Source organism: Tursiops truncatus, chromosome 9 (assembly GCF_011762595.2).
Source record: "Tursiops truncatus isolate mTurTru1 chromosome 9, mTurTru1.mat.Y, whole genome shotgun sequence".
Lineage (NCBI taxonomy): Eukaryota > Metazoa > Chordata > Mammalia > Artiodactyla > Delphinidae > Tursiops > Tursiops truncatus.
Genome location: NC_047042.1, coordinates 100,759,775 through 100,785,009, shown reverse-complemented (window position 1 = coordinate 100,785,009; position 25,235 = coordinate 100,759,775). Strand labels below are relative to the sequence as shown.

Below are 25,235 nucleotides of genomic sequence, written 5' to 3'. Positions count from 1 at the left end.
GTGGGGAGGGGGGCGGGGGTGGAGTTGGGGGCGGGGGTGGAGTTGGGGGCGGGAGTGGAGTTGGGGGTCGGGGTGGGGATGGGGTGGGGGTGGGGGTGGGGTGGGAGTGGGGGTGGGGGTGGGGGTGGGGTGGGGATGGGGATGGGGTGGGGGTGGGGATGAGGTGGGGATGGGGGTGGGGATGCGGTGGGGATCGGGATGGGGATGCGGTGGGGATGGGGATGGGGTGGGGTGGGGTGGGGGTGGGGATGTGGATGGGGATGGGGTGGGGATGGAGGTGGGGATGGGGTGGGGATGGGGGTGGGGATGGGGATGGGGTGGGGATGTGGATGGGGATGGGGGTGGGGATGTGGATGGGGATGGGGGTGGGGATGGGGGTGGCGGTGGGGCTGGGGGTGGGGATGGGGGTGGGGCTGGGGGTGGAGATGGGGTGGGGATGGAGGTGGGGGTGGGGTGGGGGTGGGGTGGGGTGGGGTGGGGTGGGGGGTGGGGGTGGGGTGGGGAATGGGGGTGGCGGTGGGGAATGGGGGTGGCGGTGGGGAATGGGGGTGGCGGTGGGGAATGGGGGTGGCGGTGGGGATGGGGATGGGGGTGGGGATGGGGATGGGGATGGGGGTGGGGGTGGGGAGGGAAAGGGAGAGAAAGGAAGGGAAGTGGAGGAAAGGGGAGGGGAGGGGAGCACTGTCAAGAGGGAGGGGTCAAGCCGGATGTAGTCTGAAGAAGACTTCAGCTGACCCTGCGTGGAGGCTGTGAGCCAGGGACCACCCTTCAGAGTTGATCCAAGTTGAAGCCAGAGGGCAGTGACTCTGTTACCTCCCTCCCCCCACTTCAGCGAGTCACTGGAGGGGGACTGGGTGGGAGAACAGGGGTCCATGAAACGGATGTGACCTTGGGGAGGCTGCAGCCCAGGCATCCCCATAGGGGCTGCCGGCTGAGAGGTGTCTGCTGGAGCTAAGACCTCCATCACTGGGGGCGGGGGGGAGGGGGATGTATGTGGTGCATCGCAGCATCCACCACACTCCCTGAGGGAACAGTCCAACTCTCACTGATTACTAGGCACGCTATCTCTAGAAAGGGCATCTAACAAGTTCTATTATTTTTAGGACAATAGAACTACTACTCCATCCCGCTGTCCAACGTGTCCCCTGTGGCCTCAAGGAGCTTTGCGACCTCTTATCTCCAGTGCTGACCACAGCCTGCTGGTGATGAAGAACCTTCCAATTTCTCCAGATCGCCAAGGACAAGACTGCACAACCCAAGGGCATAGATCAGGCAGTGCTGTATGTATTTCAAAAGCCATAGCTCTGTGCCTCAGATGTGTACACAGCATAAGGTCCACAGAATAGAGCCCACTAAATGTTCTGGTTTTCATACTTAAAACCTGGTATGGATTAGATGCTCTTCTGAAAGAACTTCAGTTAAATCTGCTGGTCAATCTTAGACTCCTATGAAGACAAGTGAAACAGCCAGGTGGGATCACAGTCCTATACCTTGGCGCACTGGTCTGTTCTCTGAGAAGTGGTGTTTGCGTTCTCAGCTCTCCTGTCAGATAAAAACTGCCTTATGTAAAAGAAGGTCATTTCTCTACATCATCCTGCTGGTGGGGTGCACTGCGGCTCACCCCCAATCTCTCCAACTGAGAATAATGCCAGCTCCAGCACCCCACCTGGGCTCCCCTCCAAAATATTTCACCTGACAGCGAAAGCCCAGCCAAATACCATCTTTTCACTCTCATTTCTCCTCTGAAATCCTGCAGCATTTGTAGATAGATCAGAGGCTTAACCTCGATCACATATTAACGTATATAGTTTTCCTAATAAGACTACAAAATCTCAAGAGTCGAGAAGGTGCTGAATATTTCCTTCTGGGCACCTGCGCATTCAAGGTGAGATGGTAAGGCAGCTCCAGCCCATCAGTGCGGCGGTGGGCACCTTGGGTGTAGCAAGTGAAGGATGGGGTTTCCATGATCCAGGCTCACACACCACAGTGCAAAGCGGATGTTAGAAACGGGATGGATGGAGAAGGGAGAGGAGGGGGAAGCAACTCGGGCGGATGGAGGGGAGGGACCCTCCTGCCGTCTCTCCATCCCCACGCACCCACCTGTGCCCACTCCCTGATAACACTCACTCCCAGAGGCACTGCGGAAACGTTTTCATCCTTACCATCCGTTAAAGCCGGCAAAGTACAGAGGACCTTTGTCTTTACGAATCAACACAGCAACTTCTCAGCTATGGTCCCTTATGTAAAATTTCTAGATGACTCAATTAGTTCCATTTATTCATTCACCAAAACCTTATTTTATCCATTTTAAGCTAAAAGCTTTCTTAAATGGATGACACACCTTCATGCCTTCTTAAGCAGTGAGTACTGATCCTCTACCCTCTTCCTTATTCAGAATCGCCATCGTGCATACGAACTCCTGTGCTGAGCTGACCTTTCTCACCATCGGGGTCAATCCTACAGTTGGGGTGCAGCCCCTTGCCCCCCTCTGAGTTGCGGCTTCTGGTGGGTGAGTCACAGGGGGGTGGGGGTGGTGAGAGAGATAGAAAGAGAGAAAAAAAATTGTAGCCCTGAGACAGGGAGGCTCCCGGACCCCCCAGCACGAGGATTTGGTGACAGTCACCTCAGCCCTCCTGGGTTCAGGCATCTGGGTCCACCTCCCGGGCGAATTCCGCACAGTGAGAAAGTTGGGTGTGCGGCCAGCAGGGAGGGGGGGGGCCCTTGGACCCAGGCTTGGCCCATGGCTCTGAGTTCTTGTTTCCAAAGAGCCAAGAGGGTTTCAGGGGCACACTGTCTCTGAAGGTAAAATCGTAAAATAGTTTGCTCTCTGTCACCCAAATCCCATTTGGTTCATTACCACTCCGTGCTGTGATAAGGTTTTTAAATAACCTGGAAGCGTTAATGCATGTAATCTGTCCTCCCTTCCCTCAGATTTCAGCTCGGAACTGCCCTCTGAGGATGGATCGTGAGCGCAGCACTTTGCAGCCACGCGGGCCCCGCACACTCGGCGCTCAGCCCGGAGCCAGAATCCGCGAGCCGCCCAGGACCAGAGCGGACGGCGGTGCTAGGACGCCCTCTGGTGTCCGCCTATGGGACACGCGGCCTGGAAACCTGCTTCCTAGGGTCAGACTGACCGCGGGCATCCGGAATCACACATCTTGACGGGTGACGCTCCCCCAACCCCCGGAAACCTAAGCAGTCGGAAAGCAAGGGCAGGGGAGAGAGCGAAGGACCAAGTACCCAGAGACGGCCCATCTCACACTCTCGCATCCCTATCAGCTTTCCCCCTCACGGCAAACTCGACAGCTCAATTGACATCCTCCGTTTGGGGACCAGGAAACTGAGGGTCAGAGGTTAAGAAATACACTGAGGGGCTTCCCTGGTGGCGCAGTGGTTGAGAGTCCGCCTGCCGATGCAGGGGACACGGGTTCGTGCCCCGGTCCGGGAAGATCCCACATGCCGCGGAGCGGCTGGGCCCGTGAGCCATGGCCACTGAGCCTGCGCGTCCGGAGCCTGTGCTCCGCAACGGGAGAGGCCACAACAGTGAGAGGCCCGCATACCGCAAAAAATAAATAAATACACTGAGGTTCACACAATAAGTGAGGACCCAGGATTGAAATCTTGGCCTGCAGATTTTCAGCTCAGGTCTTTTAAACACCGTTATGTACTAATTAACGGAAGGCATGAGTGGATTGCCCCAAAAGAAAGCTTCCTATGGTTTGGAGAAGCAGGATGTGGAGAACAGGCACTTGACCTCCTTGTGTGCTCACTGATAAAGGAAAAGAGACACGCCTCTCACAAGCACCGTCAAAGTGTCCAGCGATGTCGTGTACAGGACAGCATTCTGTACAGTGGGCTTACCATTCATATTCTTGTTTTCACTGAGAGATGATTTTGTTGTTAAATTATAAACCAAAGATTAACTTACCCAACCAAGCAGTCATTTATACACTTCCACCACAAACACACATACACACACACACCTTTCAACCAAGAAATTACTCAAAATCACTACTGAGGTCTACCAGGGCAAGGAAAGTTGCCAAATGTAACAAAGTCTAAGGTAAACAATGAATAACGTTTTAGTGTAAGTTTGTCCCATACAATGTTTGGAATGTGCTGCAAATATTGCATGGGACATAGTTATGCTAAAAAATTATTTGTTGCTTATCTGAAATTTCCATTTAACTGGGTGTCCTGTATTTTTTTCTGGTGACCCCATTTGAAAGCTGACTGGGGCAATCTTCAGGGTCACAAAAGCAGCTTTAGGAAGCCAGGTATGTGAGGAATAGCAATGGGGGGGTCTCAGAATGTGGAAGGTGTACAGAAAGAGAGGTAAGAGGGCACATCAACACAGACACTGCTGGGGGCCAGCCCAGTGCACTGTAAAACAGAGCTAGACAGAGAAATGAAGTTCTGCCCAGAAAATTAGGACTATGATGCCCCTTCAGAGCAAGTCTTTAACATTCGACCAGTGTATATTTAGCAAAGGTGGAAAGAAATGACTTTTCTATTAGTAAACATATTATATCTCTTTATGTTCCAAATAAGACATTCATTAAATGCCTTGAGCGTCATATAACATTTTACCCTATTTGGAGTGGACGGCAATGAATTTTTTTATGAGTCTATTATCACATGAATGGGGCTAATAATTTACATTTTGTTCATTATGTCAGGATACGGGGAAGCAGGTACTGTGTTTCTGAGTTACTTAAATATTGTCTAAATAGATATTCTAGATCAGCACCCCAGTCAGGTTCCTGGCAAACCCATCCCTTAATCCAAATGTGAACAGTATCTCATTACGTACAGCATAGCTTATGTTTTTGCTGGGGCAAGGTACTGAAGAATATGAATACGGCAGATGACTTGAGCTGGCTTTCCAAGTTCTTAATTGATTTGTCTCCACCCAGCTTCCTTTCTATCACCATCCCTAATTTTAAAATAAGTATTTACAACTTCTATGCATGGAAAAATGTGAGTATATATCCCCCTCGGCCCACAAAATCATCAAAATATCAATGAGATGCCAAACCTCCCACAAATTTTGGAGATGAGGGCCAGAATTCTTTTATCTGAATAGTGAAAACAAAAACCAAATACTAATCTTTAAGGCCTTTCAGGTGCAAAAAACTAAAATCAACGTTGTTTATTAAAGTATATGCTAGTCAGGAAGTGCCTCTTCATGCTTCTGTTTGGCCATGACAATAGCAATTCACAAGGTTTTGTCAGAATTAGAGGAATTGATCACAGAAAGCATTTAGAACCGTGGCTGGCAGAGTATAAGTGCTTAAACCAATCCATGTCATTATTATTATTATTATTGGTGTTGTGCTACGTGAAATAAGTCAGACAGAAAAAGACAAACACTGTATGACATCACTTATATGTGGACCCTAAAAAATACAACCAACCAGTGAATATAACGAAAAAGCAGCAGGACTCACAGATATGGAGAACAAACTAGTGGCTAAAGGTGGGGAGAGGGAAGGGGGGAGGGGCAATATAGGGATGGGGGAGTGGGACGTACAAACTACTGAGTGAAAGACAGGCTACGAGGATGTATTGTACAACACGGGGAATAGAGCCAATATTTTGTAATTACTGTAAATGGAGTGTACCCTTTAAAATTATATTAAAAAATAAAACCAAAAAAAATTTTTAATAAAAGGCATCAGATGACATCCAAGGGAAGATACTTGTTCTAGGCTTAAGCATAGTCCCAGTCTTCTCCCTCTTTTCCAAGCTAGTTGGGCAGATATTGAGAACCCTCCACCCCCAGGACCGCCGGTCAATTCAAGGAGAAAGTTCATGGAAGGTTCTACGAAGCAGCCCGGCATGTGACTCCACGGATCACAAGCTGCTGTGGTCAAAGTCAGCACACAGGCCGTTGGGGGTGGTTTGGAGGCACCAGCGTTTCTGAGCATCTGAACCGTGAATGCTGTATTCGTTTGCTAGGGCTCTCGTAACAAAGTACCTCAGACTGAGGGGATCGCACGACAGCAATGCGTGGTCTTCCCGTTCTGGAGGTCCCTGGGGACCGGCGGTCTGTGGTTCCGGGTCGAGGACCTGGTATATTTAAGTCCTCCTCTTCCCCCACTTGCTCCCTACTTGACGGGGTCCCACCTCCAGCCCCCCGTGAGAATAAGAACACTAGGCCCAGACAAAGAAAGATAAATATCATATGATATCGCTTAGATGTGGAATCTAAAAAAAAAAAAAAAAAGATACAAGTGAACTTATATACAAAACAGAAATAGACCCACACTTACGGTTCCCAAAGGGGAAAGGAATAAGTTAGGAGTTTGGGATTAACATATACACAGACTACTATATATAAAATAGATAAACAGCAAGGACTTACTGTATAGCACAGGGAACTATACTCAGTATTTTGTAATAACCTATAACGGAAAAGAACCTGAAAAAATTGATATGTGTATATATATGTATAACTGAATCACTCTGCTGTACACCTGAAACTAGCATAACACTGTAAACATTGTAAATCTTCAATTTTTAAAAAAACAACACACTAGGCCCTCGGTAGATCTGAGGATGATATAATCAAACTACGGTGAATGGCCTGGCTCAGTGTCCGGCACACAGCAAACATTCAATACATGCAGGGCCTGTCCTCACTTATAATAGGATTAAATGGATCCATGTCCGGACCTGGCACACTGTAAATGCTACCTATGGCCATCATTACTACTTATTATTGAATTTTACAAAGTAGAGTACGAGTGCAACCATCAAGGCATTTAACATACAGCTCGAGAGTTGAGCAGTAAACCCACAGGAAGGTGAATCAGGCAGAGATGGCCATGACGAGGGACCAGCATCAATGTCAGGGGTCCAGGAGCTGAAGCAGGATTTGTGCTGAAGGAAGAAGGGGTCTGAGGACATCAAAGGTAGAGGCCAAGGTCCTTTACCCGCGTTTAAACGGTGTGCTTGAACAACTTAAGATTAAGGGGAAGTGGGGAGGAGGTTGGGGGAAGGATGGAGTGTGAGGTTGGGATTAGCAGATGCAAACTATTGTAAGTAGTATGGATAAACGACAAGGTCCTACTGTAGAATGTTCAATATCCTGTGATAAACCATCATGGAAAAGAATATGAAAAAGAATATATATATATATATATATGTATAGTTGAGTCACTTTGCTGTACAGCAGAAATTAACACAACATTGTAAATCAACTATACTTCAATAAAAAATATTATTTAAAAATGAAAAAAAAATTACTAAGGAAAAGAAAGATTAAGGGGGAACTTTCATGAGTTTGTGCTTTAGATCCAAAACCCCACAGGAGCCAGCAGCCCACGGTCCGAATGGTCCTAGTTTGTGATGTGTGATGATCCGAGACCCACTGTTCACTTTCTCCAGTCCCAGGAGCTCCCCGTGTGTCCAGGCTCCCGAGTCCTTTGCTTCCTGGCCACGTTTGCAGCGGCCCCATCACATCTGCCAGCGGTCAGCAGCCACCATCCAGGAGGTCAGCATGTCCCAGGAGCATCAGATGGACACAGACCCAGCCCGTTACCACACGCCCCTAGATGCCCCATCAGAGCCGCCGGGCTGGGCCAGGTGAGGGCGCAGTGGGTGTGGGAATGCAGCTTCCTCACCCAGATTGGCCTTCTCTGCACGTTCCCTGAGATACTTCAAAGATGACAACTTGGGTTCAAAAGGCAAGCAAGCCAATTCCCCTAATGCCTGGAGACACATGTATCCAGGCCTTCAGAGCCACCACGAATTCCCTTATCTGCCTTTGGCAATGAGCTCTTCTTAGAAGGTCTTCACGAATTCCTAATGGTCGGAATTGATTTGCTACATTTTTCGTGTTAGAAAACACTTAAAAAATTAATCTCCAATCTTGGGCTGCTATTCATGTCAAAGCTCCTCCTCCTTTATTAAAGGCATCATTTGTTATTTCAGTCAGACCCCCCAACCTCCACAGCCTCCCACACGCCAGAGCACAACACGATCACTGCTTTCTACACCCTCCTCGGCCCGCTGTCCTTTCTGCTTAAAGACTTGACTCCCTCATCACCCAGTGACTGCCGTCACGAAATATCCAGTTGGCTCGAAGAGGTCATTTGACGATCACTAGCATTAAAAAGGGGGATGGGGTGGGCGCGTCCTCTGACGCTGTGAACCCAGGCTTCTCTGGCTTCAAGCTCACAGGTGCCTACGTGGTCCCCTCCCTCTGCCCATCATGCATCCCGCCTTGCCTCCCTCCCGTATCTGCGGTTTATCAAAGGTAGCAGGTGGTGGAGGTCATGGGAACTGGTGATGCCTCCCTGCCCTGGCCACTCCCTTGCCTCTGCCCCCAGGAGCTCCCAGCTCAGCCCAGATCTTTCCATGCTCTGTACCTTGTCCATCTCTTATCCCTTAATGTTAAACAGAGTACTGTGGCATCAGAAGCCCACAAACGTTAGCTGAAAACTTAATTAACTGGTGCTTAATACGAGAGCAATTACTGATTTATTAGTCAACATCCATGAAGAATGTCTCCTACAATTAGAAAAGCAAACAGGTTCCCTCTCTAGCATCCTCTGGGTGATTCTGAGGCCGGGTCCGGGCTCGGGAGGAAAGCATTGCCGGCAATTTCCCAGGATGCCCTGAGCCCGAGAGAGGGGGTTGGAGGTCAGGTGTGTCAGTCGGGGCTCCAATAGCAGGTCCAACAGGAGATGTGCATGGATGTGAGGGCGGGGGCCAGAGAGGGATTTATTTTAAGGAACTGGCTCACATGATTGGAGGGACTTCGCGCATCTGAAACTTAAGAGTGTTGGCTGACCATTTAGGAAGTCAGGAAAGAGTTGGTGTTACAGTCTTGAGTCTGAAATCTGCAGGGCAGCCAGGCTAGCTGGAAACTCAGGCAGGATGTCTATGTTAACAGGCTTGCGGCAGAATTCCTTCTTCCCCAGAAACCCTCAGTTTTTGCTCGTAAAGCCGTCAGTTGATGGGATGCAGCCCAACCACATCAGGGAGGGTGATCTCTTTAATGTCAGCTGATCGTAGATGTGAATCACATCTACAAAACACCTTCATGGTAACATCTAGACTAGTGTTCGGCCAAACAACTGGGCACCAGAGGCCAACCAAGTGGACACATAAAATAACCATCACAGGTACCATGACTCTTCCTTCCCTGTTTTAGAAAGGGCTGCTCATCTAATCTGCCAATGCCTTTGGGTACGCTTTGAACAAGGCTTACGCCATTAGGTTCTCAATGGGACCATTTCTTTTGGGTCTGACATCTTTGTTTATTTTTTTTATTGAAGTGTAGTTGATTTACAATGTTCTGCTAATTTCTGCTGCACAGCAAGGTGATTCAGTTAAACGTATATATACATTCTATTTTTATATTCTTTTCCATTATGGTTTATCACAGGATATTGAATGTAGTTCCCTGTGCTCTCCAGTAGGACCTTGTTGTTTATCCATTCTCTATATAATAGTTCGCAACTGCTAACGCCAAACTCCCACCCCATCCCTCCCCCAGCCCCTCTCCCACTTGGCAACCACAAGTCTGTTCTCTGTCTGTGAGTCTGATTCTGTTTCATAGATAAGTTCATCTGTGTCTTATTTTAGATTCCACACATAAGTGGCATTGTATGATATTTGTCTTTCTCTTTCTGACTTACTTCACTTAGTACGATCATCTCTAGGTCCATCCATGGAGCTGCAAATGGCATTATTTCATTCTTTTTTATGGCTGAGTAATATTCCTAAATGGGACCACTTCTTAACAGACTGTGGAATTAATAAAGTTGATGCTTGATTGTAGAATTTTAAAACCTTGAGGAATTTAATAACTCAATCGGAAAGCTCTGGGAGGGTCCAACATACGTCTAGTGAGCACCTGGTTCATTCCTCTACTTCCTGGAGGTCCCACATTCACCATTTTTAAAGTCACAAGAGACTCCTCCCTGATGCCTGAGAAAGGGGAAGTGGGAGAGGGATTTGACGGAAAAATGGAAGGTAATATCCAATACGCACTAAGAGCTTAATACACAGGAATAAATGGATGTTCCATTAAAAGCCAAAAGGCAACAAGTTAAATAGGCCTTCTCCTGCTTATGGCCTGTACACGTGGTGATGTATAGATGCAATAAGACTTAATTGGTTTTGTCGAGACGGCACAGAAGAAAAAACTACAGATCCCAATTGCTGCCCCTAATTAGAATTTCAGAGAAACGGATTACCCACTCCTCCATCGTGTTCTAATCTTCTCGATCAAATCTGTGCACCCAGCCTTCCTGGTGAGTCCTCTGATACCCCTCCCATTGGGTCTGAATGATTAGGTCACCCTTGCAGATCGCCACAGATGCTCAGCCCGGGCTGACTGAACGCCTGACCCCTAGCATCCTCCAGCACCTACACATGACCTTGTGTTATTTACGATGTCATGTGGATGTCTTGTCTCTGCATCAGAATTGCAAATGTTTAGAATAGTAGCCATACCTTACCACCCACTACTGTAGCCAACAAATGCTCCACGAATGATGCTCCTTTACACAGACGTCTGCAAAATTTTAGACACCATCATAACAACAGTGATTGTGCAGACGGCCAACAGAGCACTTCTACGTGTTCCCTTATTTGATTCTCCCCACATCCCCGTAACGTAAGTGACTTCATTTCTCATGTGGTCAACAGGAAACTGAATCTCTCATGTCTTCAGTTACAGATGGTGCTGGAAAACTGCACAGCTACATGTAAAAAAATGAAATTAGAACATTCTTTAACCCCATACACACAAGTAAACTCAAAATTGATTAAAGACCTAAATGTGAGACCAGACACTATAAAACTCTTGGAGGGAAACATAGGCAGAACACTCTCTGACATAAATCGCAGCAATACCTTTTTTGATCCACCTCCCAGAGCAATGGAAGTAAAAGCAAAAATAAATGAATGGGACCTAATGAAACTCAAAAGCTTTTGCACAGCAAAGGAAACCATAAACAAAAGGAAAAGACAACCCACAGATTGGGAGAAAATATTTTCAAATGATGTGACCGACAAGGGATTAGTCTCCAAAATTTACAAACAGCTCATGAGGCTTAATATCACCAAAACAAACAACCCAAGCAAAAAATGGGCAGAAGACCTAAACAGACGTTTCTCCAAAGAAGACATACAGAAGGCCAAGAGGCACATGAAAAGATGGTCAACATCGCTAATTATTAGAGACATGCAAATCAAAACTACAATGAGGTATCACCTCACACCGGTCAGAATGGCCATCATCAAAAAATCCACAAACAGTAAATGCTGGAGAGGGTGTGGAGAGAAGGGAACCCTCCTACACTGTTGGTGGGAATGTAAGTTGGTACAGCCACTGTGGATAACAGTATGGAGGTTCCTTAAAAAACTAAAAATAGAGTTACCATATGATCCTGCAGTCCTGTCCACTCCTGGACATATATCCAGAGAAAAACATGGTCTGAAAGGATACATGCACCCCAATGTTCATTGCAGCGCTGTTTACAATAACCAAGACATGGAAGCAACCTAAATGTCCATCGACAGAGGAATGGATAAAGAAGTTGTGGTATATATATACAATGGAATATTACTCAGCCATTAAAAAGAATGAAATAATGCCATTGGCAGCAACATGGATGGACCTAGAGATTGTCATACTGAGTGAAGTAAGTCAGACAGAGAAATAGACATATCATATGATATCACTTATATGCAAAATCTAAAAAAAATAATAATACAAATGAACTTATTTACAAAACAGAAACAGACTCGCAGACTCAGAGAACTTATGGTTACTGGGGGGAAGGGTCAGGGGGAGGGATAGAGAGTTTAGGATTGACCAAAAAAATTGTATATCCCTATATTGTACACCTGTAACTTATATAATATTGCAAGTCAACTATACATCAATAAAAAAGAAAGAAAGAAAAAAAGAAGGGGAGAAGAGGGAATTCCCTGGTGGTCCAGTGGTTAGGACTCAGTGCTTTCTTTGCCATGGCCCCGGGTTCAATCCCTGGTCGGGGAACTAAGATCTCACAAGCCGCACAGCTCAGCAAAAAAAAAGAAAAGGAGAAGAGATGCAGGAGAAAGCCATGTGAAGACAGACACCAGAGGGCAGGTGGCCATGGGGTGGCAGAGACAGAGGCTGGGGTGATGCAGCTGCGACCCAAGAAAGGCCAAGGACGATGGCCACCACCAGAAGCCAGAAGAGGGAGCCTGGCCCTGCCAACACCTTGATCTTGGACTTCCAGCCTCCAGAACTGGGAAAGAAGAGATGTCTGTTCTTTAATCAACCCAGTTTGTGATAGTTTGTGCCAGCAGCCCTGGGAGACTCACACAGGCGCTTTGTTTTAATTTGTTTTATTTGCTTTAAACAGTAGGCAGAGGGAAAGGGGAATAAGGAAGGAGACTGATAGTATAAGATAAAAATGAAGGATTCTTCTTGTTATTTCTATCACCTCATTCCTAGTCTCAACGGGCCGAATAAGACAGAATCGTCTGTGTTCATGGGGAATTAAAAGCCAGCAACGAGCATCTTCCGGGAAAGTGTCCTATTTCCTTAGGCTAAGATCAAAGAAAAGAGGCCTGAAAACCCCGTCGGTGCTCCTTGAAGCGACCAACCTGACTCTTGGGAAATGGAGATTGATGTCAGCACGTGTGGGATCTCGGGGCACGGGCAGCTCTGAAGCACTTAGGCCAGGAGAGGAGGCCCTACTGTCCGTGAAGCATCAGTCCACCCTTTTTAAAAAGAAATCTATAAAAACTGATCCTTCGGCTCAGCTGTGACAGAGACTGCTCATCAATGCCCAACATCCACTCTCCTATTTTTCAGTCATGGAACACTGATTTTTAGCTGAGCCCACTGTCCCCCAGCCACACGACTCCATTTACCACCGTCGCTGGCAGGTGGTTATTGCCACGCAATCAAGTTCAAGAAAGTGCTGGATGGTGCTTCCGTGAAATACCCTGAAGAGGGAGGAGTCACTCCCTTTCTAGCCACTTTCTTCTTCCTGCTGGCTGGAGAGCATGTGTGTCAGCTGGCGCTCCAGCCACTACTTTGGGCTATGAGGACCAGGGCCACCGTCTAGGGACTGTTGGTCAGAACGTTTGGAGGAGCATGTCCCCGAGGCCCTCAGGGAAATCGTGATGCCAGCCATGGAGGGCCTGCCTACAGGAGAAAATAAAACCTTATGTATTGAAACTACTAGTGATACTGGTTTTTTTCACAAGCAGTCAAAGTAAGTAGATCCTTTTATTTACAAATAAAAGCTCTCCTCTTACATTAGACCGATAAAGGTATGAAGGGGAAGAAAACAGGCTTCTACACTAAGTTAGGGGGGTTTTTTAAAGATTTTTTGATGTGGACCATTTTTAAAATCTTTATTGAATTTGTTACAGTATTGCTTCTGTTTTATGTTTTGGTGTTTTGGCCCCAAGGCATGTGGGATCTTAGCTCCCCGACCAGGGATCAAGCCCGCACCCCCTGCATTGGAAGGCGAAGTCTTAACCGCTGGACCGCCGTGGAAGTCCCTACGCTAAGTATTTTTAACTAACCTCCTCTACCCCTGAAATCTTGTTTGTAGATAATTAGATGCATGAAATGGGAATATTTTCTTACTTGCCTGACGGGAATCATTATTCACCCTGAAGAAGAAGTCATAGAGCTACTACAAGAGCAGTTTAAATTGTTTCTGATTCTTCCCTGCTCTTATCCTTAGTACATCTCATGTTCCAATCTAATAGTAAAATCGAGCCTCTGTCTTCAGCTGACCTGGGGAGCTTCTGCTCCCAGTTCTTCGTTACTGGATAACATTGTCATTTCTAAAGTGATTAAAAGAATTTGATCCTATTAAAAATACAACTTTACCAAATTTGAAACTAGCAAATCTATGTCCTTGCATCTTCTGACAAAGGGGACAGAGGGTCCAGCATGTCCTTCCCACACAATCGTTTCTCTTGTTCTTTCAGTTCTTTGGTCCCTGAGTTCAGCCTCTTCCACATATGTGCTGCTTCCAGAGAGGAACTCAATTTGCTTTCATTTTAACAGCTTCAGAGACAGAGTTCAGATGCAACGACGAAGGAAATAAATCACCATATTTAGGATCAGACTGGTAACACATGTATGGAGAAAAAGAGCTGGAGTCTGAGGAAACCTGAAGTGAACTGGGCATTGCAACTGCCTTCTCCCAGACACAGCAGCATGAGTCACCCACCCAGGACACATCCACCCAGGGGGACGTGTCCACCCAGGGGGACACATTCACCCCGGAGGACACATCCACCCAGGAGGACACATCCACCCAGGGGGACACGTCCACCCAGGAGGACATATCTACCCAGGGGGACATGTCCACCCAGGAGGATGCATCTACCCAGAGGGGTGTATACACCCCTGAGGACACATCCACCCAGGATGACACATTCACACAGGGGGACATGTCCACCCAGGGGAACACATCTACCCCAGAGAACACATCCACCCAGGGGGACACATCCACCTAGGAGGACACATTCACCCAGGGGGACACATCGACCCAGGGGGACGCATCCACCTAGGGGCATGCGTCTACCCCGGAGGAGACATCCACCCAGGAGGACACACCCACCCAGGAAGAAACATCCACCCTGGGGGACACGTCTACCCAGAAGGAGACATCCACCTAGGGGGACACGTCTACCCCAGATGACAGGTCTACCCCAGAGGGTGCGTCCACCCAGGCAGACACAGATGGCCTTTCCCAGATGGCCTTGCAGCTGGCGTTCCACATGTGACCAGGGTCTGCCCAGGCAGGAGGCAGCAATGGGAAGGAGTAGCCCCATCCTGAGAAGTCATCTTGGGCAGCACAGGGTTGCAGCCTTGTGTTTTTTTCAGGCTGTAGCAGCAAGGGCAGGAGCTACATGGTGGGCTGGGCCAGTGCTTCCGCATTTCTGGTTGGCTTCCAGGCATTTCTCCTGATGATTGTGTTCTGGCCCTCCTGGGTATTCTGAAGCCACCAGCACTCGTTCTTTTAAAATCTAACTTGGTACAGCCATTATTTTATAATTTTTTTTTTTTTTTTTTTTTTTTTTTTTTGGGGTACTTGGGCCTCTCACTGTTGTGGCCTCTCCCGTTGCGGAGCACAGGCTCCGGACGCGCAGGCTCAGCGGCCATGGTTCACAGGCCCAGCTGCTCTGCAGCATGTGGGATCTTCCCAGACCGGGGCATGAACCCGCGTCCCCTGCATCAGCAGGCGGACTCTCAACCACTGCGCCACCAGGGAAGCCCATATTTTATAATAATTTTAAGTGGAGTATACTCTATAAAAATATTGAATCACTGTGTTTTACACCTGAAACTAGTATTGTAAATCAACTGTACTTCAATTAAAAAATAATTAATATAAATAAATAATGAACTTGCATTCTGTGGTCTGTAACTAAAACCCTGATACATGGGAAAGTGGAACATTGGGATGCTGTATTTTGTATGCAAACCCCTGCTCATTCCCTCAGGAATTCTATACTAAACCTATGTATTATTCTTCAAGCTCTCTGCTGCTGAATATTATTTAAATTTGAAAGTATCAAGGGCAGAAGCAAGTTTTGATGCAGATATTTCTTAAAATCCTTTCTTAAAATCCCCTCCCAACCTAACTCTGTTGAAATAACTTATCTCGTTTTCAATGTATCCTATCTGTAGGTAAACTACACGCTTTGCAAATGGAAAACGAGAATAATCAGTTCTGAAGGACAACCTCAATTTGGCCAACCTCTAACATTTATTAATAGAATACACTTTGGGGGGAAAAAAAGACAAGCTTGAGAAAGTGAAAGATAGATGTTGTTTGAATTGATCAATAGTTTATAAAAACTCGAGCATGAAATCTGTGGACACGGTTGTTCTTACAATCCTGTGCTTGCTTCATTTCAAGGACAGACTCCCTTTGGAAGTGATACCCACAGTCTATGCCCACCGGGGGCCCTTCCAACTATGCTGAGCATATGATACTCATGACACCTTTCTGCAAATTTTTTAATTCTACACTTTCTTACTTGTCTGACACAAACAACAGGTTTAAGCTGGATAATCAGTTTGTGCTTGACCAGAAGGAGAAGGAGATTAGGTGGAGAAGCAAACTGGTCCGTCAACAGGAGCGTCCTTGTTCTGCCCCAGGGCTGAGCCACAAGCCACACGGCTGCCCACCACGCTCAAGCTTCCCCCTAAACCCTGAACCCGAGGATACCACAGCAACGCGCGGGCGGGAAAAGCCGAAGGCCTTCCAGGCAGCCCTGCGGCTGCTCTAACTTACTATTCAAGTATAAAAGTTTAATGGATGCCCTTAAGAAATCAAAATGTGTTTTCTGGCACATAACTGTTTCTTTTCTCCTCTGCTTTACAAGAAGACTCATGAATCAATAAATACCACGCCCGCCCCGTGGCAGGTCCATCCCTGAGCTGTCTCACCACCTGCTCCTCCGGGAGGGACACAGCCTTGTAGTAAGAGGCATCCTTAACGAAGGACCTGGAGGAAGTCGGGGTGTTAACAGCAGCGTCCTCTCCCTCCAGGAAGGGGTTCCCCCTCCAGCGGTGACCCCTGCGAGGTGGGCGGTCCTCACAACATCCAGCCGCCTCTCCCTCCTGCACGCCTCTGCTTCCCAGCATGTCAGTGGTCCTTTGAATGTCTCTTCCTGGGAAACTCTGGCGGCTTCGTGGACAAACAGCCACACAGTCCTGTGATCACACAGGACTCCTCACCCAGGCAGAAAGACCTACGCCTGCCGTCCTGAAATTCTGAATAATTTTCGCACAGGGGTCCTGCCCCCAGTCAGCGAGGGGCCTGGTGATGAGACGCGGAGTCCAGTGTGCAGAGAAGAGCCTCAGCGAGGCCCTGCCCTCAGGAACAGAGCCCCGGGCGTCGGGGAGCAGTAAGTCCTTGGGCCGAAGGAACACGGGAAGATTGCCAACTGCTTCGAGGAAAAGCGAGCCCTGAGCTGGGCCTTCCATGTCTGCAAAAGTCAGACTGGCTGAGAACGCAGGCTGAAGGAAGCAGGTTCTCCCCTGAACCTGGACACCCAATCCCTTAGTGAGAGACACGCTGTTCCCTTTCTCCTCATGCAGATCCCTGCATTCCTGCAGACCGAGGGGCTCCTGGTTACATTTCTTTTTTTTTTTTAAAAAACATTTATTTATTATTTATTTATTTATTTTTGGCTGCGTCGGGTCTTAGTCACGGCTTGCAGGATCTTCATTGAGGCGAACGGGGTCTTTCCTTGTGGTGCGCAGGCTTTTCTCTAGTTGTGGCGTGCGGGTTTTCTCTTCTCCGGTTGTGGCTCGCAGGCTCCAGGGCACTTTGGCTCTGTAGTTTGCAGCACGTGGGCTCTCTCACTGAGGCCCACGAGCTCAGTAGTTGTGGCGCGCGGCCTTAGTTGCCCCGCAGCATGTGGGGTCTTAGTTCCCTGACCAGGGATCGAATCCGCGTCCCATGCATTGTAAGGCAGATTCTTTACCATTGGACCACCAGGGAAGTCCCTGGTTACATTTCTAACAGCTATTCTGTTCCAGGAATTGTGCTGAGCCCTTTCCTTTCCATGTATTCCCTCTTTTAATCCTTCCAACCACACGAGGTATGCATCACGACCCTCCTCTTACAGGTGAGGAAACTGATTGGGTACCAAGCTCACAGCTGCCCACTGAGACCCCAGGAGCACTGTAGATACCTATCAGCTCCAAGGAACCCAAGGCCTGTGTGTTCACAGGGTCTCGTTATGCATTGAATGGCCTCCCCACAAACCTGTATGTCGTAGTCCTAACCCACAGTACCTCAGAACGTGACCTTATTTGGAAATAAGTAGCTTTGTGTTTTTCAGTTTTTTGGGCCACGCCATGCGGCATGTGGGATCTTAGTTCCCCAACTAGGGATCGAACCTGTGCCCCCTACAGTGGGAGCGTAGAGTCTTAACCACTGCATCACCAGGGAAGTCCCAGGGAATAAGTAGTTTTGAGGATGTAAGTAGTTGTGATGGTCACCCTGGAGCAGGGTGGGCCCCTCCTCTGAGATGACTGGTGTCCTTAAAAACAGGGAAAAGGTGGACCCAGACGCGCACAGAGGGAGCAGGCCATGGAGACCAGAGTTCTGCTGCCACAAGTACGGCCCTGCCAACACCCTGATCTCGGACTTCCGGCCTCCAGACCGTGAGACAGTGAATTTCTGTTGCTTTAAGCCCCCCTGTTTGTGGTACTTTGTTACTGCAGCTCTGGGAAACTGATACAGGTCTCCTCAACTGTTTCCAGGGCTTCACTGTATCATCACAACACCCCAGAGAGAGTCGTGGGACCTCATCATATCCACACCAAGGCCACTGGAGGCTCAGGGACTCACGGGGACCACACAGCACAGCAGGAACAGAGCAGGGACCAGAACACTGGCACAGCAACTACGTCTGAGGTTCTTTTCACCATCACTTGAAGTCTTCTAAGGAAAAATGTATTCGGTGGTAGAAATACTTCAAAGGTTTTATTGAAATAAAGTGACAGCAGCACAGCAGCATAGACTCAGGGTTGGGGCTTTTGTGCTTTGGGGAACGGAAAAATGTAGATGGGACTTCCCTGGAGGCCCAGTGGTTAAGACTCTGCGCTTCCAACGCAGGGGGCGTGGGTTCGATCCCTGGTCGGGGAACTAAGATCTCGCATGCTGCGCAGCACAGCCAAAAATTTAAATAAATAAAGCATATGTATTCTTTAAAAAAAAAAAGAAAAAACTTAAAAAGAAATCTAGTCTGGATCATTCACACATCACTCAAAATTTCATTTTTCCAGTTGAGAGACTAAATATGTGAACAGACACAGCCAGACCACATGTGACAACCTGCCTCGGACCCACAACCTGCAGCGTGTGAAATAAAATTCATGTTTTATGGCAAGACAAGAAAAATCTAAACATGAAAACTCTTCTCTGCCCTTTGGCCTCCTCTCTCCCCACACTGTGCACTGTGTACCTGCACCACGCATCGATCAAACCTCCCCCATCAGCAGAAATACCTGCTCAACCAAAAAGAGCCACGTTCTCCCAGCACCAAGACAACCCCTTAAAAGAGAACGTTCCTCCTTGAGCTCGTAAGGGTCACGTGACCCCCGCGAGGGCACTTAGATCTGGATTACGCAGGCTGTCGATAATACATCATTTAATGTACACTCTGCTCTGTCTCAAGAAAACGCTTCTATAACTATGCCGTGACTTGTAAAGGGCAGAACAGTTCTCAGAGCTTTCTGAGATGCTCTTCCTGGGTTAACATCCTCAAATTTGGCTCAGATAAAATTTTCCAATTCTTTCTTAGATCGACTGATTAATTTTTCATCGACAAGCATCATCAGCCCAGGAAGCCAAACCGCATGAGCAGCAACCAGCCCAAGACAGCCAGGACTCTATCGATAACGGACAGCTTCCCTGACTTCTGACCCCACTTCCAGCTCAGGACCAACTGGGGAAAACCCAACATGCTCCCCTAACCAATCACGTGGGGAAGCTGGCCGCCCTAGGTCCCCCGAGCCCATAGCCTCCACCAGGGCGCCCCGGAGCCCCCTTCCCCTGGATGGACCCCTGCGCTCCACCAGCGCTAAGTAAGCAACCTCTTACTTATGTGGTTCTTCATTTATTTCCATACAACAAAGTTTTATCTTCTTTACCACCAATTATTTTTCCCACAACTAAAAGGAAAGCCGTTTTCATCTTTAATGTTCCTCTACATTCTCCAGAAGAGGGGCTGCCATGAAAAACAGCCGGAGGGCAGGGCGGGGGACAATCACAGTCCCCCCTGGATAACGAACGGGCAGAGCCCACGCGATGGAAGGCTGACCACAGTCTCCAAAGTTCTGAACCAAAAACGTCTGAAAGTAAATGACCTTTAGAAACTCTTTGCCCTAACCACAAACAGGATGCCCACTAAAACTATTAAAATGAATAAAAATTATTTTCCTCTTTAAGAATGTCCACCCCCCCCCGAAAAAAAAAAGAATATTCCCCAAAGCACACAATTGTGACTGGAGATTAAAGAAAACTGGGGGTTCTCACTCAAGAACAAAGGATATCGGCATAACATATCGTTCTTATTTTTATCATACTCGTTAAAAGGAATCTGTTTTCCCTAAAAAATAAAAATTGTTGTCCCAGTGACCAGCACACTATCAATCCCCCACCCCCACCCCAGTTAGCACTGTAGGAACCCCTGGCATCTCTCAATCTTTTCCTGTCAGGGATTTTGTTCATATTTGAAATCAAACTCCAATGGATAGGAATTATGTCCTCGCAGAAAAACTGCATAAATGCAGCCTGCAGACTGTAACACACTGAACGCGTGCATCCTCTCAGATGATGAATGAGAGCATAAGAAATGAGAAATTACGGAAAGAAATGCCCAACAGCCCATTTTCTTAATTACAATCTTCCTGCAAAATATACCAAAATACTTGCTGTAACTTCAACTTTCCTTAATTTTTTTTTATCACCAATGACCATCAGAAGCACAATTATCATTTCTCTTCAGTTCACAGTAAAATAAAAGTAATTATTCCAAAGTAAAAACAAAAAAATCCTTTTTAGAAACCTCAATTTCCCTCAGTCTACCAAGAGCAAGATGAGAGAGGGCCCTCCTCCGACAACCCGATCCGAAGGCGGCTCTCCCTGGGGGATCCCAGTAGGACGGATCCCCCAAACTCTGTCCTCTGGACCACTGGTGCCGAGAGGTGTTCCTGTTTCGGGGGCCAGGGTGTAGACACGGAACGCAGTGCACTACATTGTGCTCAGAAGGACACGACGCATCCCAGCATATCAAAAGCTCTCGTCAACTGAGTAAAGAAAGATGCTTTCTAAAAAAAAGCAAAAAGAAATGTGCTTTCTTTAACACAAGGTTTCCTAAATATATCTGAGCTTGGAACTTGTTTCTCATCTCTCTGCTATAACAAGCACATCGGAAGCAGTTGCTTGGTATTAAGCCACAGTTCACTTGTGAGCAGGCCTGAGTAATTTTTGTTCGTCTCCATGGGGTCTCTGGTTCAAGTCCTGTGTCCAGCAAGCCCGACTCTGTGTGGTGGACACAGACCGGAATTCTGCTCATCATCAGTCACTTCTCATCCCACGTGGTCAAGAGGACCTGGTCGTGGGGAGGCCGGGGAGAGGCAAACTGCTTGGTCTAAAGGTCTGTAACTCTCATCCCCACAAACCCATCTCTGATGTTGGGGAAAGAACACCAAGTCCCTTTCCCATTCTATTCACACCGGCAACAAGCATCCCCCTTGGGTAAGGAACTGAAGAAGCAGATGTCCAGTATTTACAGCCCCAAGGCTTTCTAGAGCAGTCCACTGGAATGGCAGAGTTTAAAATTTAAGAAAAAATATATATGCTCAAAAATGTATATCCCTTTGTGTGAAGGTATCAGTGATTTTTTCTTTTTTTTAAGAAAAAACAAAATCCTGAAAAACTATCCCCAGGTGTGGTTTTTAAGCCCTATCGACATCATTATTCCGTTTTTATGTAGCTGATTTCCTAATGTGACATTGAGAAACCAGGCACCTACTTTACTATGCCATGAATATAACAACTTCTCAGGGCACTGGCATGACAAACTTAGTACACATATCATTATGAGTGGTTTAGTGATCACCACCAAATTACAGAGGATGGCTTCCTCCTTGGAAGGGACACTGTTCATAAAGGCTCGGCACAAGTGCTGTCAGTTCTTTAAAAGTTACTCAACTGTAAATCAACCTGGACATGAACGGCATATCACCAGAAAGTTCATAATGCTATCCATCTTTGCCAGTAGGGGACGTTTAAGTTACATATACTATTGTAATAACGTTCTTAAACTCTAATTCAGAGCACTGTAATGATATCACGCAATAATGTTTTGATTACCTATAACGTTTAATTTATCATAGACTAAGAGCTAATGAATAAATGTTAAAACATACTAATTCAGCTCAAGAAAATGACTGCATAATCAGAAATGCAAGTTCAGTATACCATCCTAATTAAGATGAGTCATGTCAGTGGAAAATACCAGTCACTTGTACCTTTATAGCTCACAAACATTTCTCTTGATAGCTTATTTCTAATTACTATTTAGAGCACTTTTTCTACACTGTGCTGTATCATAAGTCCTTCTATAACAGCTCTCAAATACCACTGATTGTGGACAAATCATAGGAGCTCTTCTTCTACAAAAGAAACAAAGCACAGAGCTAAGAAGAGTGAAAAACACCTACTGCTTCTAAATTCAGCAGGAGCAACTGTCTTTCAGTTTTAAAACTGAAAACTAACTGCATCCACTGGCCGTATACTCTATTATACTAAAACCCCAAAAACCCACTCCCCACCTTCATCTGAAGATCGTAGGCGCTGGCTGCTCTGATTCCTTTTGCCCACTGTTCCACAGGGTAAGGCTCGAACTTTCTGCCAGTCTTCCCTGGCTGCCTCTGCCAGACCGTCTGGTCTCACGAGACAGCTTTCCCAAGAGAACACTCCAGAGCAGCGTTCGCGTCTGGCTGACTCTCCTCTTTTCTTCCACGTCTGCTCAGACTCTAGAGAAAAGCTACAGCTCTTGGCTGAAACTTCCAGGCACGGCTGTACCAACCTGACCATCCACGCTCATGTTCAAAATTGTTTCACGCGCCTGAGGACTTTGTTCTCCAGAGAAAGATCGAGCTCTGCACCCAGCCCCACCTTGGATGCCTCTACTCCATCCAAACCGGGCCTGTGTGTTAGTGAGGCATTTCATTGCCGTATCAGCCCCTTCTGGCTGCTTCCCCACACCTCCACCCGGCTGGCGTCTCTCGTGGTCTCAGCTGGGTGTCACTTGCTCGGGAAGCTGCGATGCCACCCAGGGCCCCTGTGGTGTGTCTCAGCGCACCCCGCACATCTTTCTCTCGTGGCCCTTCCAGTCTGTGATAATCTGCGATTATCTGCTTAATGCACAGCTCTCCCACTGGAAAGGAAACTCCACCTCAGACTGGCACATCCTGGGGCTAACAGGCACTTAGCAAACGTGCGTTGATGGAACGGGGACTTAGCACAGTACCCAGAACCCAGCAAGCACTCGACAAATGATGGCTTTTCCCAGTTTAAAAAAACAAAAACCGGAGGCAACCGCACAAACCCAGAAGGTGTGGTTCTATAGACTACAGTCTGAGAGGTGCAGTAAGAGCTGGACCACAGCCTCCTGTGGTTTCCTTGACAATGTCCCCATCCCCTCCTAGCTCATCTTTCCAGGAACTCTGGTCATCGGAGTTGTCCAGTAAGGTGGGATCCTGCGGCCACTGGCTCCCCTGGAGCACATAACCCCCATCAGCAGGTGAGCAGGAGAAAGAAATGAACTGATATTAACAAGGACCAGCAACAAGCCGACAGCAATGCCAGGGTCTGAAGGCAGGATTTCAGCTGTCCCGTTCTCTGCTCAGTCGCCAAGTTCTGCCACACTGCCGTGAAAAGGGACACCAAAAGCACCCCTCAGAACTCGTTCTCATCTGGTCACCACGGCCAAATTAGCTATAAGCACGAGGACAGACTACTCAGGCCAAAGTGTGTCTGATGGGAAACCATTAAAACTGTATCTGCAGTAGGTGCCAGTGCAGCCGCGAGTGCCTTAAATGGCGCTCTGATCAATTGCTACAGCTGATCTGACCCCTTAATATTGAAAATATAGCCAATGCCGTATCACTTAAATTTCATTGGCCATCATAAACTCTTGGGTTTGTAATTATTAATTTTTAACAAGGTATAGCTATATTCCTCTTTTATCAATCAAAAATTTTTGAAATTCTTAGTAGCAAATACTGTTAACTTATATATATATGATTGTACACACACACACATAACCAGAAATAATCTGTCGCATCCCAAGCTAAAAACAAGGGGGTAAAACCTGAGAAATTAATCTTCAGAGAATAAACAGCTGCTTACTTTTGAGACATAAGACAGGGTAGAAAGAACTAATATTTTAACATGAGAAAAATCCTTCCGTGATACCGATATCAAGTGATAGGTCTTTTCCTCCTTTTAACCAAGATTTATTTCCATCCGACCAAGTGAAATTGATATAATTGCCAGTTAGAGCCCCACACAATTATTTTGCCAATCAATTTATATTTCTATTTAACAAGCGTGACAGTTACTTTTAAAAGAAACATTATGAAATAGTCTTCAACCAAGTAAAGAATTCTTTAACAGATAAATATTCTTAATGGCGCTCTCTTGCGGTTTGAAATAAGCTACACGCTTGATTGACCTCACAAGCCTGTTCAGCACAATCGTACTTTTTACAAATGAGATAAAACGCAGGGATCATAAAAAATGAATTCATCACAAAACTGTCGGTACTGCAGTCACACGAGAGCTCGTTAGGCGTATTAGTTAAGTTGGAGAATGAACTGGCCATCGCTACCATAAAATATACTTACGTCTTCAAGATTCCTGCGGGGTCATTTCTTCCGCTGGGCTCTCCCGCTGACCACACTGCAGACGGTGACACAGCGGGGGGAGGTCCTCTCACACACGTGTGCTACGGCATCGCACACCCACCTGTCAGGTATACGGAACACCTACTGGAGTCATGGCTTAAGAGCCAGATTTTTTTTTTCAGAAACCTACTAAGTTCTTAACAGCTTTACTGAGATAAATTTAACTTGCTACAGAATTCATCTACTTAGTGTGTATAATTCAATGGCTTTTAGTGTATTCCCAGAGCTGTACAATCCTCACTAGGATCAACTTTGGACACTTTACTCATCCCAGAAAGAAACCCCGTATACCTATTGGTAGGTACATTTCCTCCTAACCTTCCCCACCCCCCAACCCTCTCCCAGGCGACCACTGATTTATTTGATATAAGAGCTAGATTGGGGGAAGGATGTTGTGTACAATTTTATTTTTTATCTTTTTAAAAAATTTTTATTGGAGTATAGTTGATTTACAATTTTGTGTTAGTTTCAGGTGCACAGCAAAGTGATTGTTATACATATACATATATCCACTCTTTTTTAGATTCTACTCCTATATAGGTCATTACAGAGTATTGAATAGAGTTCCCTGTGCTATACAGCAGGTTCTTATTAGTTATTTATTTTATATATAGTAGTGTGTATATGTCGAACCTAATCTTTCAATTTATCCCTCCCCCCTTCCCCCATAAGTTTGTTTTCTACATCTGTGACTATATTTCCATTTTGTAAATAGGTTCATTTGTACCATTTTTTTAGATTCCACATA

The 25,235-nt window shown here is 46.8% G+C and overlaps 1 protein-coding gene across 3 annotated transcripts in view; it reads right to left on the bottom strand.

Moving 5' to 3' along the window:
* ACTR3B (actin related protein 3B) overlaps nucleotides 1–25,235 on the bottom strand; it is a 103,145-nt gene that overhangs the window by 12,115 nt on the left and 65,795 nt on the right. Inside the window, exons 12-13 of one of the 3 annotated variants that reach the window (XR_002175396.3) lie at nucleotides 24,428–24,548; nucleotides 654–6,210 (exon numbers count right to left, since the gene is read on the bottom strand). The exons of 1 other annotated variant lie outside the window; for it this stretch is intronic. The gene's annotated coding sequence lies outside the window, so the exon portion shown is untranslated. Of the gene's footprint in view, nucleotides 1–653; nucleotides 6,211–17,154; nucleotides 23,447–24,427; nucleotides 24,549–25,235 lie in introns of those variants that run through there. One more of the 3 variants, XR_004528218.2, reaches the window with a different exon arrangement.